Raw genomic sequence first — 11,507 nt, 5'->3', positions numbered from 1 at the left:
GAGCACATTTAATTAGACAATATAAAGTAAGTAGAATTTGACTGTCAATTATCAGAATTAGATGTATTGGCCAAGTATGTAAAAACACAAAGAATTTGTCTTCACAGTCAACATTTGTCTGAGAAACACCCAAAAATAACAATAACCAACAGAGAGGTACAGAACATGAAGCCTTGCGGTTCGTTAATAAGCGCCCTGAGTTTCATAGATGAAAAAAAAGAAAAAACATGAGGAGGGAGGCAAGAAAATAAAACAAGAGGAGAAAGGTTAACAATAAGACAGTAAAGAAGAGCTCATTGTGCTAGCTTGAAACAGCAGCCTGGTTAAATTTTCAGTCCTTGGCTGCGTGTATTTATAGAATAAAGGACATCGCCATAGGAACTGTTGCGATTGTCTCTTGTGGAAGAGTCGCTGATATATCATGGCCTTGGCACAGATGTAATCTGTCAGTTCAGTGACAAATATACCAGCAACACACTCCTAATGAGGAGAAGGGAGAAACAAGAACAACAGCGGTAACTAAGTTCAAATGTGCAATATTCACTGATCATCTTTGCCAGTAATAGAATGGCAATTGACAAAAAATGCTGGAATTATTTTCATATATAAAGTGTCAGTGGTCTATAAGACTTTGTCAAAATATTTGTGGTGCTCGTCCGTGTAGTTTTATTTATTTATTTCGTTAGTTTTTGTTAAGCAAATTTCAGCCTGGCCTTTTTATAATTCTTGTCAATGAGCTGCATCATCGAGTATAGCCTCTATACTTTTCTTTATTACGTTTTCTGCCACTAGTAGATTGTGATATCGTCACTCCTGCCCTCTGGAGGTTGTTACCGATTTCACTAACAATTGTTTCTAACTACGGTGACTTAAAAGGAACAAACACTTCGCAAGCAAATTATATCATTTTGGTATACGGTGACCAGATTTTCAAAATTCAAGACGGGACTGTACAATTTCACTGAAAATGAAATATTCAATAAATGCCACCAAATTTAATTGCTGTTCAATATTCGTCTGACATGTTTGGTTGACAAAAAGAAAAAGAGAGAAAAGGGACACCGCGACGGGACTTGCGTAAATATCAGGACAAAACCCGGGACCCAAGGCTCTAACGCGAGACTGTCCCGGTGAATCGGGACATCTGGTCACCCTAAACTGGTACGATTACAAAAATAAGACGGTTAAATACATCTCTTGAAAACCAAAGCCTAGATACTCTGTCCATTAGTGTGTCTCACAGTGATTTTTATCCGTCATCATTGTTCATGTTCAAAGAGATAGTGGAGTGAAAAAGCTTTCTGAGCGGTTCGGAGCCGCACTGCTAATGAGTATCATCTGCACATGCTTGTGCTGCAAAATCAGCTGATAGTCATGTTTGTCCAGGGTTGTTATCCCGGGTTGAGAAACAGCTTGGGGTAAACAAGAGGAAACAGAGCACTCACACATGGAACCATCCTCCTATTTTTTTCTATTTCACTCTCTCCTCGGTTTCATCGTACTCTGATGCTGCATCAACTCATCAACGATTTCGGGGGGTTTGACTGCAGATAAATGGCAGCTCTACAGCACACTGGCAAATCCTATCACTCCAGGGGAAAGTCAACTGTGTTTTTATTTGGGAGCAGAAATTTCATCTCCGAGTCTTCACATCCGTCTCAGCAATCCAATAAAGATGACTGACTACATTTTATCATTGCAAGATTTATCTTAAGGAAGATTTGCATGGCCACCATGATAACATAGTAGAAATAAAATGAAAAAAACAGAGGTTTTTTTCTTCTTCATGTCTTGACTTACATACTCAAAGGAGCTGTTAAAACGTTTAATGGTGCATTTACAGCTGAATAACACAATTAGGCAGTTGATTTGTAGTTCCGCTGATACTGCTTCATATAATTTGCCGATTTGTCACATAGTAGGGCTGTTTTGTGCACATTTCCACGACTTCCCACTAGAGATTTTGTTATCAGATCCAAACCAACACACTGACACTGGCTCTTCGGCCCTGTGACTCAGGAAGAGCCCGTTTCACCCTTGACCTTTGTCATTATCCACCAACAACATCGTGGATAGACAATCAAGGGATCAAGGCCGGCCAGGAGAAATCCTGTCCCTCGACATAAAAAAGGATGCGCAGGGCGATCTCTCCCCCACTCATTGCCAGGAATTCAATTTCACTCAGCTAACATCTGCCACAGATAAGTGAAACATAAACAATGTCACTCACAGAAAGCAAGCAAGTGAGAGAGTGGAGAGAAAGCTTTATTTCAGTTCCCCTGGAGAACTCTATCGGCGCTGGAACATTCTTAAATATAGGTAACCGTGCAGTTTATGAATAACTGATGTTTCTGGGATGCTTGGAAGAAGAAAAATTGATGAAAATCCTTGGGCTTCAATAAGGAAGAATTTTATAGACAAAGGAGACCATTGTCAATGGAAGTAAATTTTCCTCAAATATACAAACAATGTTCCTAATTGTTAGACATTAATCCAGGAGGCTATTGCCAGAAAATGTGGTGTGTCAAGTATTCAACACCCTAACCTGGAGTGATCCTTGGGTCCACCATTCAGATTTCACATTAACTCATTCAATCTCAAAAACGTGTTCACACGTTTTATGTTTATTTGTATTTTTATGCAAGAGCATACAAAAGGCTTTGATGCAGCTTCCGACATGAAGAGGTGGCTTAAATCAATGGTAGTTATTATAAAACGGCCAGCAGGTGTCAGCAGAGTATAAGAGATCAGCCAGGTCTTTTTGTCAGTATTTTCACCAGGAATGGGAATATTGATGAAACATAGCTATATTCTAATGCTAATTTCTGCAAAACAGAAACAGATACAAATATATATTTCTCTCTAATCTTTCTTTTGCTAGGTTCCATGTTTTTATAGCAATAGAGCACATTATTCTGTGGGCCTTGCAAAATCAGTCAAAATCCAGTAAAACAGCCAGGAGCGAAGGGGGTTGCTTCAATGGAAATGGCTGTGATTGAATGAGTTAACACAAAGAATCCCAAAATACCAAACTCCAAATTTAAAGCCACCATGACTGAACCCAGGTTTAAAAAACGACATTTCAAAATCCACTACCTCCTACTGACCGTATCCTGTATCCTTATTTCTAAAAAGAAAATCAACATAATGGTTGAAATGACACAGGCAGCAACACCCTGATATAACCACGTTGGACTTCCTAACTTACTCATGAGGAACAGCATCGCAAACTACGTTGTTTACATGTCAATGAGAGACTGCGGTGCTAACGAGTGCCAGTATACGCACGACTTCATGCTCTAAACATACCTTTAAAGGCTTTGCTGATTATAGTCAAATGTAAAGCATATCTAGAGGTTAAATGAACAGGTGTTGCTTACCAATTTGTACCAAGCATGACAGCTATTTTTAGTGTGACTGGGGGAATTTATACATCTGTTAATCCAAAATAACATCTCATCACTTTTTTGAAATAAGTGCCTGAAGCCCTTTTCGCACTGCATTTAGCAGGGCACAACATGCCGTTATTAAATCCCAAAATATATCTTGTCAAGGTGTGGTCTAACCAGTGGCAACATCTCCGTTTTATTTCATGGTAGAATGCAGCATCAGCACTAGCATATATGGGCACACTGCACTACCAAATAGGGACAAACTGTCATTTGAGTGAGTGCAGTGTGAAAAGGAGTTCAGGCACATTTTGACCCGATCTCCTCATGATTCTAACCACCGCTGCTAAGATTGGCTACGTCCTTAATTAAACAGATCAATGATTAATAAATATAATTAGTATTTGGTTCAGTTTTTCATGTTTCGTGATGATTTATAAAGTCAGTAATAATCTCTATTTTTGTTCATCTCAACGGGTGTTGTTGAATTTGTCTTTCTCACCAAGCTCATCCAAATATGCCCTCATGGACCTTGATTCGTGCAATAAATTTGTCCAAAATGTATTGGCACGTTTCAGGGGGAACTAATGGGCATAGCCCTGCTCTTGATTAATTTATTGATTAAGAGCCTCCCAAGACTTCTGCATCCTTAACTAAGCAAGAAGATGCATGAGGCAGAAAATGATATTATAACTTGTAGGTGGAAAACTACAGCTTTGGCTCTGTCATTATCCAATCATAATTTAGTCACCTAGTAATTTTAGCCGAATGTGGAGGGGTGGGGGTTGGGGGGAACGTAAATTTCCCAAATGAGGCATTTTAAAGGAGATTTATAGTTCCTTAAAGTAAGATTATTTGCAGCCAGATTGGGTTGCCTGATCGTTTCACAAATATCAGTAAAAGCAGGCATGTACGCTACCTATGTGCAGCTTCACCAGCGTCTTGTTTAGATTTATTGCTTTATTGACGTACAAAAGGAAAACCTAATGCAATCACTTTATACTGATGGAATAATACAATTTTGTCTTTACTGCCTCAAAGGAAAATGTAGCCCACCATTATCACTAACTATACTCTTGAGAGAAAACAAGAAACCTTACAGGCATTATATGTGTCCTGTGTGTGCCAGTTGCATGTGGAAACACGGTATAGAATCAGTATCCATGCAGATTTTTGGTTATTTGGTGAGCAGACCTCATTATATTAGCATACCAGGAGGTAAATGACAAATAAATGCAGCGCTCATCACCGTTTCTATTTCTGCTTGACAATGCGGTGCTGCATGAATGAATATTGATGCACAGATTCCCCTCTACGATACATTTGATCACGGCTCCCTTTTTGGGGTGGGGGTGGAATGGTTAGAGAGGAAAGGAGTTTTAAAAAAAAGGAGCAGCAAGGAGACTTGTAAGTAGCGCACATTGTTAGCACTGGAAGCGCTTCCTGCTGCTAGTCAATAAACAGGATGCTTGCTTGCTGTGTCATCCCAGACGTTTGAAGACAGCTGCCGTATGGCAAAGGGAACAGCTTGGTGTCTGGATTTTGGAAAGTACCGTACAACTATTTCTGGGATTCATATTCATCTTGTCTTTCTGAAGGGGTGGAGATGAGGATGAATGAAAACAGACACTCTCCGCCTCTTCCACGCGGCTCTCCTCTCCCTCGTCGCGACTCGCTCTCCTTGCAGTTACCTTCACATCTGTTTTTGGTTGCGACGCAAATAGGATTACACACTTTTTGGGACAGATGTTCATAAAAAAAAAAAGAAAAGAAAAAGAAAACAAATCTTGACTATCACCAAGGTCAGCACTAACAGACAGAGGTGGACATTCTGTTCGTACTGACTGAATGTCAGTCAATCAGTCACCAACATTTAGCTGGCAAATGATGGGAAAAAAACAAAAACAAAAAAACAAAGAATCTGACCAATGTGATGAAAATAAAAGTGGTGACGAAGTTGAATTTAGAGATAACAAAAGCATGGTGACAATAATGACGGACTGGTTGACGGTCCTAAAATAGCGGTGACAAACTATAACTTAGTGATGTGTGCGGTTAAAATAACGATGACGGAATGACGGACTAACGATGGCCGATTTGGTTGGCTTGAAATAATGACGGACGGGTGAGCCGGCCGCTGGTGATTGACGAATAATGGATAGGTGGCCCGTTAATTTAAATCCATATTTTAGTTATATTGCTAACTGATGAGCTGAGCCTATCCGAGATGACTTTGGACGTGAATCGGGTTACACCCTGGACTGGGCGCTACCTAGCCAATCACAGTCACATTCAAACACAAGGACAATTTAGAGACTTTAATTGACCTAATATAGAAAAAACCCAAGCAAGCAAAGGGAAAACATGCCAGCTCCACATCATGTGCACTAGCGCTACGATTCAGAACATCTTGATTATATGTACATTAAATCAAAAATATGCGTTCAAATATTGTAAATGGCCAGCACATGAAAATAGAATCAATTGTTTTCCGTTCTGGAAGAAATATAGTACCAGACGCCAACTATTATTCAAAACAATGTTATTTTTAGAAATTCATAAAATATGCCTCCTCAATCCCAGTTCATTAATAAAATCCAGACACTATGAATATGCAAATGTTTAGTATCTCCAAAGATATCTTCAAGTCTTGGCTGTGTACACTAGAGGTTTCAACTTTCCTCATTGGATTTGTCATTTCCATATTCAGAGTTGATTTTTGCTTGTATTGTCACAAATAACAAAAATAATTTAAACTTGTATTCGTCCACCTTTTCCGACATGGAGTAAACACGATCTGTATACTGCATTCTGTCCTCCCCCCTGCAGTTCCAGAAGCCCCCCTTGACCCCGCTTTACTCAACCCCAGCCTAAACTGACCGCATCCAACCCAGCCGGCGGGTAACCCGCTTGTTCACCCTCCCCCTGGGAAGCCACTCACATCCTTCCTCTTCAGTTCGTACTCTTTACTATTCTCCTTGTGTCTTTTGCGGAGCTCCACTTCCGTCCACAGCGAGAGGATCACCATCTGCTCGGCCAAATCCCTCGCGCCAACTAACCCGTTCCCCTACATCCCTCAGCCTCCTTCCGCTTACACATCAGCAGGAAGCATCACCTGCTGGTTTACCTCACTTCCTGCTGTCAGAATTACTGTTGGATTTTCTTCACAGGGGTAGAAAAATCACAATTTTGTTTGGTTTTGACTCCTTTGATTGTTTTCTGGTTCCCACAGTTGAGGCTATATTTTACGTGCGGACACTTAATTCTCTGGCGCAGACAACCTTGGCTACCATTTTCTCCCTGACCCAGACCACCCCACGACGAAGATGCTGGCATAAATCATACCACCTTTGTTGGTGTCTTATCAGATCTTTCAGAATGTCCTTTTGTAGGGGGTCTGTCATCTTTACAGCAACATAAAACCGACATTGTGCCAGCTTGACCTTATACTTACTGTAGGCTCAAAAGAAAGACCATAAAAGATGTTCGACTACATTAACTTCCATTGCCGCATTCTTCTGTCACAACCCATTTCCCTCCGATTTTTGCCATTACACAGCTTAGGAAATATTCTTATTGTTTTTTTCTTTTTTTGTAGCAGCAGCAGCTCTATTGAGTTAGGTAACTCAAAACAGGATGTTTCGCTGTGCAATTACCGCTCACGAGGAATGATGGAGGAACAAACAGAAGCTGAAGTCACAAGGAGAAGTGATTTCAGTTTCTCTCTCGGTGGATGTCCATTGTTTTACGTACTCTGGTTACACTTTGTTCACTCTGCTTCCTGTAATATCACAGGGCCAAGAGACTCAGCTGACCCTTAGAGGTCCCCTTGTATGCTGATTTCCCCCACAAATATCTTGGTCTATCCCAAGCTATGTTTGTTTTAATGACCTGAGTCGTTTTGACAAAGTAAAAACGTAAAAAGAAGGGCAGATAGCAGGATTATGTACAACAAAAACACACAAAAAAGGAGGGGGTGGCTTGAGCTAAGGAAGAATATTATACAGTTTGGTAAGGAACTGGATAATTATGCAAAAGCAGAGCTATTAACCCCCATATGATATCTTCTGAAGATTTGCTGTTATTCTTATTGCCATTTTTCATACATTAACTTTTTCTGCATTTCTCGACTAATTCAAGCCATTCCAACTTCAACATGTTTCAAAATGTCATGCTTCACAGGCTATTACTTTTCTCATTCCAAACATTCACAGTTTTCCCAAAATTTTGCATTTTTTCCACTCAAAAAAATCAAGGAGATATTCAACAATTCACTGCCATTTGAAATTCTCAATCCTCAGCTCATTTTGTTGACCTTAGGATACATTTTCAACATTGCCCATATTCAAATATTTCATACTTTTCACCTGTATATTTAACTTTTTTTCTCCAACTTGTTTCGAGGGTATTCGGGTTAGGTGTCGTATCGTTCCTACTCAAAACTCATCATCGTTTCTATTCAAAATTCTAAATGTTAAGTTCATTCAATTCACCTTGCAATTCAATTTGATATTGTTGACCCACGCTATACCTTTCCACAATCCACGTTTCTATATTTTTGACCCAAAAATTCTCCCATTTCCAATGACACATTCAACAATTTGTTCCCATTCTACATTCAAAATGTTCAGTTCAGTCAGTTCATCTTGCAAACGATAACAAACATTTCAAAATTTTCACTCACATATCGCACATTTTCCCCAACATCATTCCATATCATTCAATTCATGCATTTTCATCAGTACCATTCAAGATCACTCTATATCATTCAGTATCATTTAATATCATTCCAAATCATTCAATACCACCTGGACATAATTCCACTCTTTCAACATTTCACCTCTTTCAATATCATTGCACGTTTATATACATTCTCATTCAGTATTTCAGCATTCACACACAGTTTATCCAGAAATTGCTTCATCTTGTTTAATATGCTTTCAATTTTGACTCCTTGTTTAAAAAAACAAAAAAAGGCTCCCAGGGTATGCCCAATTCTGAAAAAGTGGAATCGGGACAGTCAGGTAGCAGTGACTACCAGTTAAGAATTATCTCTTAAATAAATCAAGAACTCTTTTTTTTTTTTGCGGTCTGTCTGACACAACATGGCAAGCTAAGGTCAAAGTATATATAGTAACAATAGTAGAGTACGAGCTCCGAGTCAGCACTTTTCAGTTGCTCATTTGTACTTTCAACTCTAAAGGTTGAACATGATCTGCTCCTGGATGCTGACTGAAACCCAATTTGTTTGGATTTTGTTTTCTTTTAATATCTAAATGAGTATGTTCAAACTATCACCATCATAAAACACAACTAAAAATTAATCAACATCTTTCAAATATAATAATAAATTAAAAGAACACTCTTAAAACACTTAAAAGTTCCTTAAACAGTTCATTTAACATTATTAATCGTAAAACAAGCTTAAAAAACAAAACAGACTAAAGCAGTGTTACATTAAAACAATTCAAAGGCATCTTTTCCCGTTGAATTCAATTTGTCTTGGTAACAAAATGTTCAGGCAACTAAAGATCCAGTTCTTGTCATATTCATACTTACATTGTAGTTATAAAAGCCAACCATCATCAATAGACTGTATGACTTGAAATCGATCTCCACCCCCTGATTTACATGGTTGTATGAAGCTACTAATAGTACATCGCAGAGCTTGAGGCGAAACCAATTGATCCCATACAATGTTTTCACGGGGCCTAGATGGAGAGTATTGATATAGTGAATATGGATTTGCTCTATTAGAGTTTGCAAAGATTTGGACATTCTTGAAATTGAACATATATTGGGCTCATGGACAACAACGTGTCGGGTACGAGAAAACATTGTTGCTTCCTGTGCTATGTTTAAGGCATTGCTGTTAGGTGCGACAAAAGCTTACTGATGCAAATACAATCATAACAAAATCAGCCAATATTGGATATTCATGATTAATGAGCTCCGAGACTGATTGATCTGTCTGGGACGCTCATGACAGACAAAATGTTTCATTATGACAATCGATAATTGTCTGGGTTGACAGCAAATATTCAAGTGCGTAAAGAGCTAATCTAGCGTTTGATCTACAGTATATGATGGGGCTTATTAGGAAACAAGGTTCAAAGATCAGGAACACTCAGAGAAGCTATTGACGATATCAAAAGCTGTGTTGCCGGGCGACCAAACAGATAGGCGATAACAGGAAATGATGTCATTGCCTTGCTCCCAAATGTGTAGCATGCAGACGTGCTGCATGTTTCTAGACACAATGTGAGAAGAAAAGTTGACGTTATAGTGTAACAAAAGACACAAAAAGTTAGTTCAAAAATCATTTAAGATATATAATTTAGATTTGGCTTATAAAAAGGACACTGTTGGCGCCCTGGTTTCCCTGAATCTCAAGTGGTTCTTAAATTTGGTAGCCTGGACACCTCTTGTGTCGTGTGATATGGCGTTCAAGACTTCTAGGCAGCAAGAAATGTCCCTTTGGTGCTTAACTTCAAAGCATTTCAAACACAGCTGAAGTTCAAAATGACGGACAGCTGCTATACAGCATTTGATACGGCTTTTATAACCACGTCACACGAGGTGCCCGACGTGTCTTTGAAACTGCGGAAGCCTCTGTTGAAATCAAGAGCTTCAGCGTCAGATGTAAAAAGACAAAAGGTTACGTGGGTCTTCAAGTCATCACCAGAACACAAATTTATCCTTACCAAAGTTGGTTGACGCAAGAGATCAGAAGAATAATTGGTATGGCCAAAGACGCGTTCAATAAGATGAGATCAATCTTAGATCGAAAAGCTGTCGGTCAACATTAAACTCCGTCTAATCAAAACTTTTGCACGGTCAATCCTGCTGTATGACCCTTTGTTGAAATGAATATCTATCAAACATAACTCAATCTCACTCAGCTAGTCATCAAATCCACACTTTTAGAAGTCAATCTGTATTAATGGCAGCAAAACAAATATCATTAAATTATCTCATTATTCTTTGCTACGTTAATGGACCTGCACTTGAGCAACTGCTTCCTGTGTCCGTTGGAAAGCTTTTTACTGTGTGGCTTCTGTACGTGCTTCGCATCTGCACTCCTTTCATTAGAAGCTGTGCACAAGCCACTGGAGCGGGTTGATGGTTGCCAGGTCTGAGCCAGAAGGGTTCATCTGTTGGAGATAAGGCTGAACCATACCAGAGCAGCCTCAGGCGCTCTCTCTGACATCGTCTAATGCCTGCTTGATAGAGCTGTGTGGAATGTGCTATCTCGTACATGTCTTCCTTCTTCAACGGCGTCGGGTTTTGACTTCGCCGGCCACGATGTGACAGAATTGTTGAAAATACGTTGCTATTAAATAATATTGCCTCTTAATGAATATTGAACAATGCGTTTGATGCCAGAACATGGCTGATGTAACACGGCCTGTTCTTCCTGAAGACCTCCAGCTATGAAACCCCCACAAACCCCTTCAGTCACACTGTCTCCTGCGTTAACATCTTCATAACTTATCAGCAGTACCTGTCAAAGGTTTTAACAAAGCCTTTGGTGGTTGCTCTTTCAAATAATGCGTAGCGATTCTGCCCCGGTGAGGATGGGCGGGGTTCAGGTCTTGCCATGGGAGGCACTCTAAAGTCTTCCTTCCCTGAAAACATGGCTGGAATTTGGCTGCAGGGCAGATGGGTATCATTTTGACACAAGAAGGAGCAATGTGTTTTTTTTGGGGGGGGGGGGGGGGTATATGTGTTGAAGGGAGGGTCGAGGGGGGTTGCGTATGAGTCAGAGGCTTACAGACCTATGTGATGTAAACTTGTGGGGAGGTGATGAAAACATGCAGCTGTAACAGGGGAAGGTGCTACTACAGAGTGCTGGAACGTGTTTTCTGTTCAATGGACCTTATGCATGGCATTACATTCAGCATTTCCGGTGGATTGGTCAGGTGGCAAACCAGTTGCTGCTCTGTCTTTAAAAACGTGATAACCAAAGGTTGTGCAATAGGTATAAAATCAACAGCTACATGCTAGTACTTTGCGCTGAGTTTTTACTTTTCAAACATGAGGAAATGACTCCTCCAAACAACACTGCGGTGTGCCCGCTCTTTGGCATCAACTCGTTTGTCATTATGCCACAATATA

General features: G+C 39.8%; 1 protein-coding gene across 2 annotated transcripts in view; it reads right to left on the bottom strand.

The window, feature by feature from the left end:
• The window catches only part of LOC147155722 (uncharacterized), a 253,608-nt gene that overhangs the window by 16,069 nt on the left and 226,032 nt on the right, over window positions 1–11,507 (bottom strand). The window lies entirely within an intron of this gene.

Source organism: Leptonotus elevatus, chromosome 21 (genome assembly GCF_054856555.1).
Source record: "Leptonotus elevatus isolate MCC_2025b chromosome 21, RoL_Lele_1.0, whole genome shotgun sequence".
Taxonomy (NCBI): Eukaryota; Metazoa; Chordata; class Actinopteri; order Syngnathiformes; family Syngnathidae; genus Leptonotus; species Leptonotus elevatus.
The sequence above is the reverse complement of the archived record's forward strand: the minus strand, read 5'-3'. Positions and strand labels throughout refer to the sequence as shown.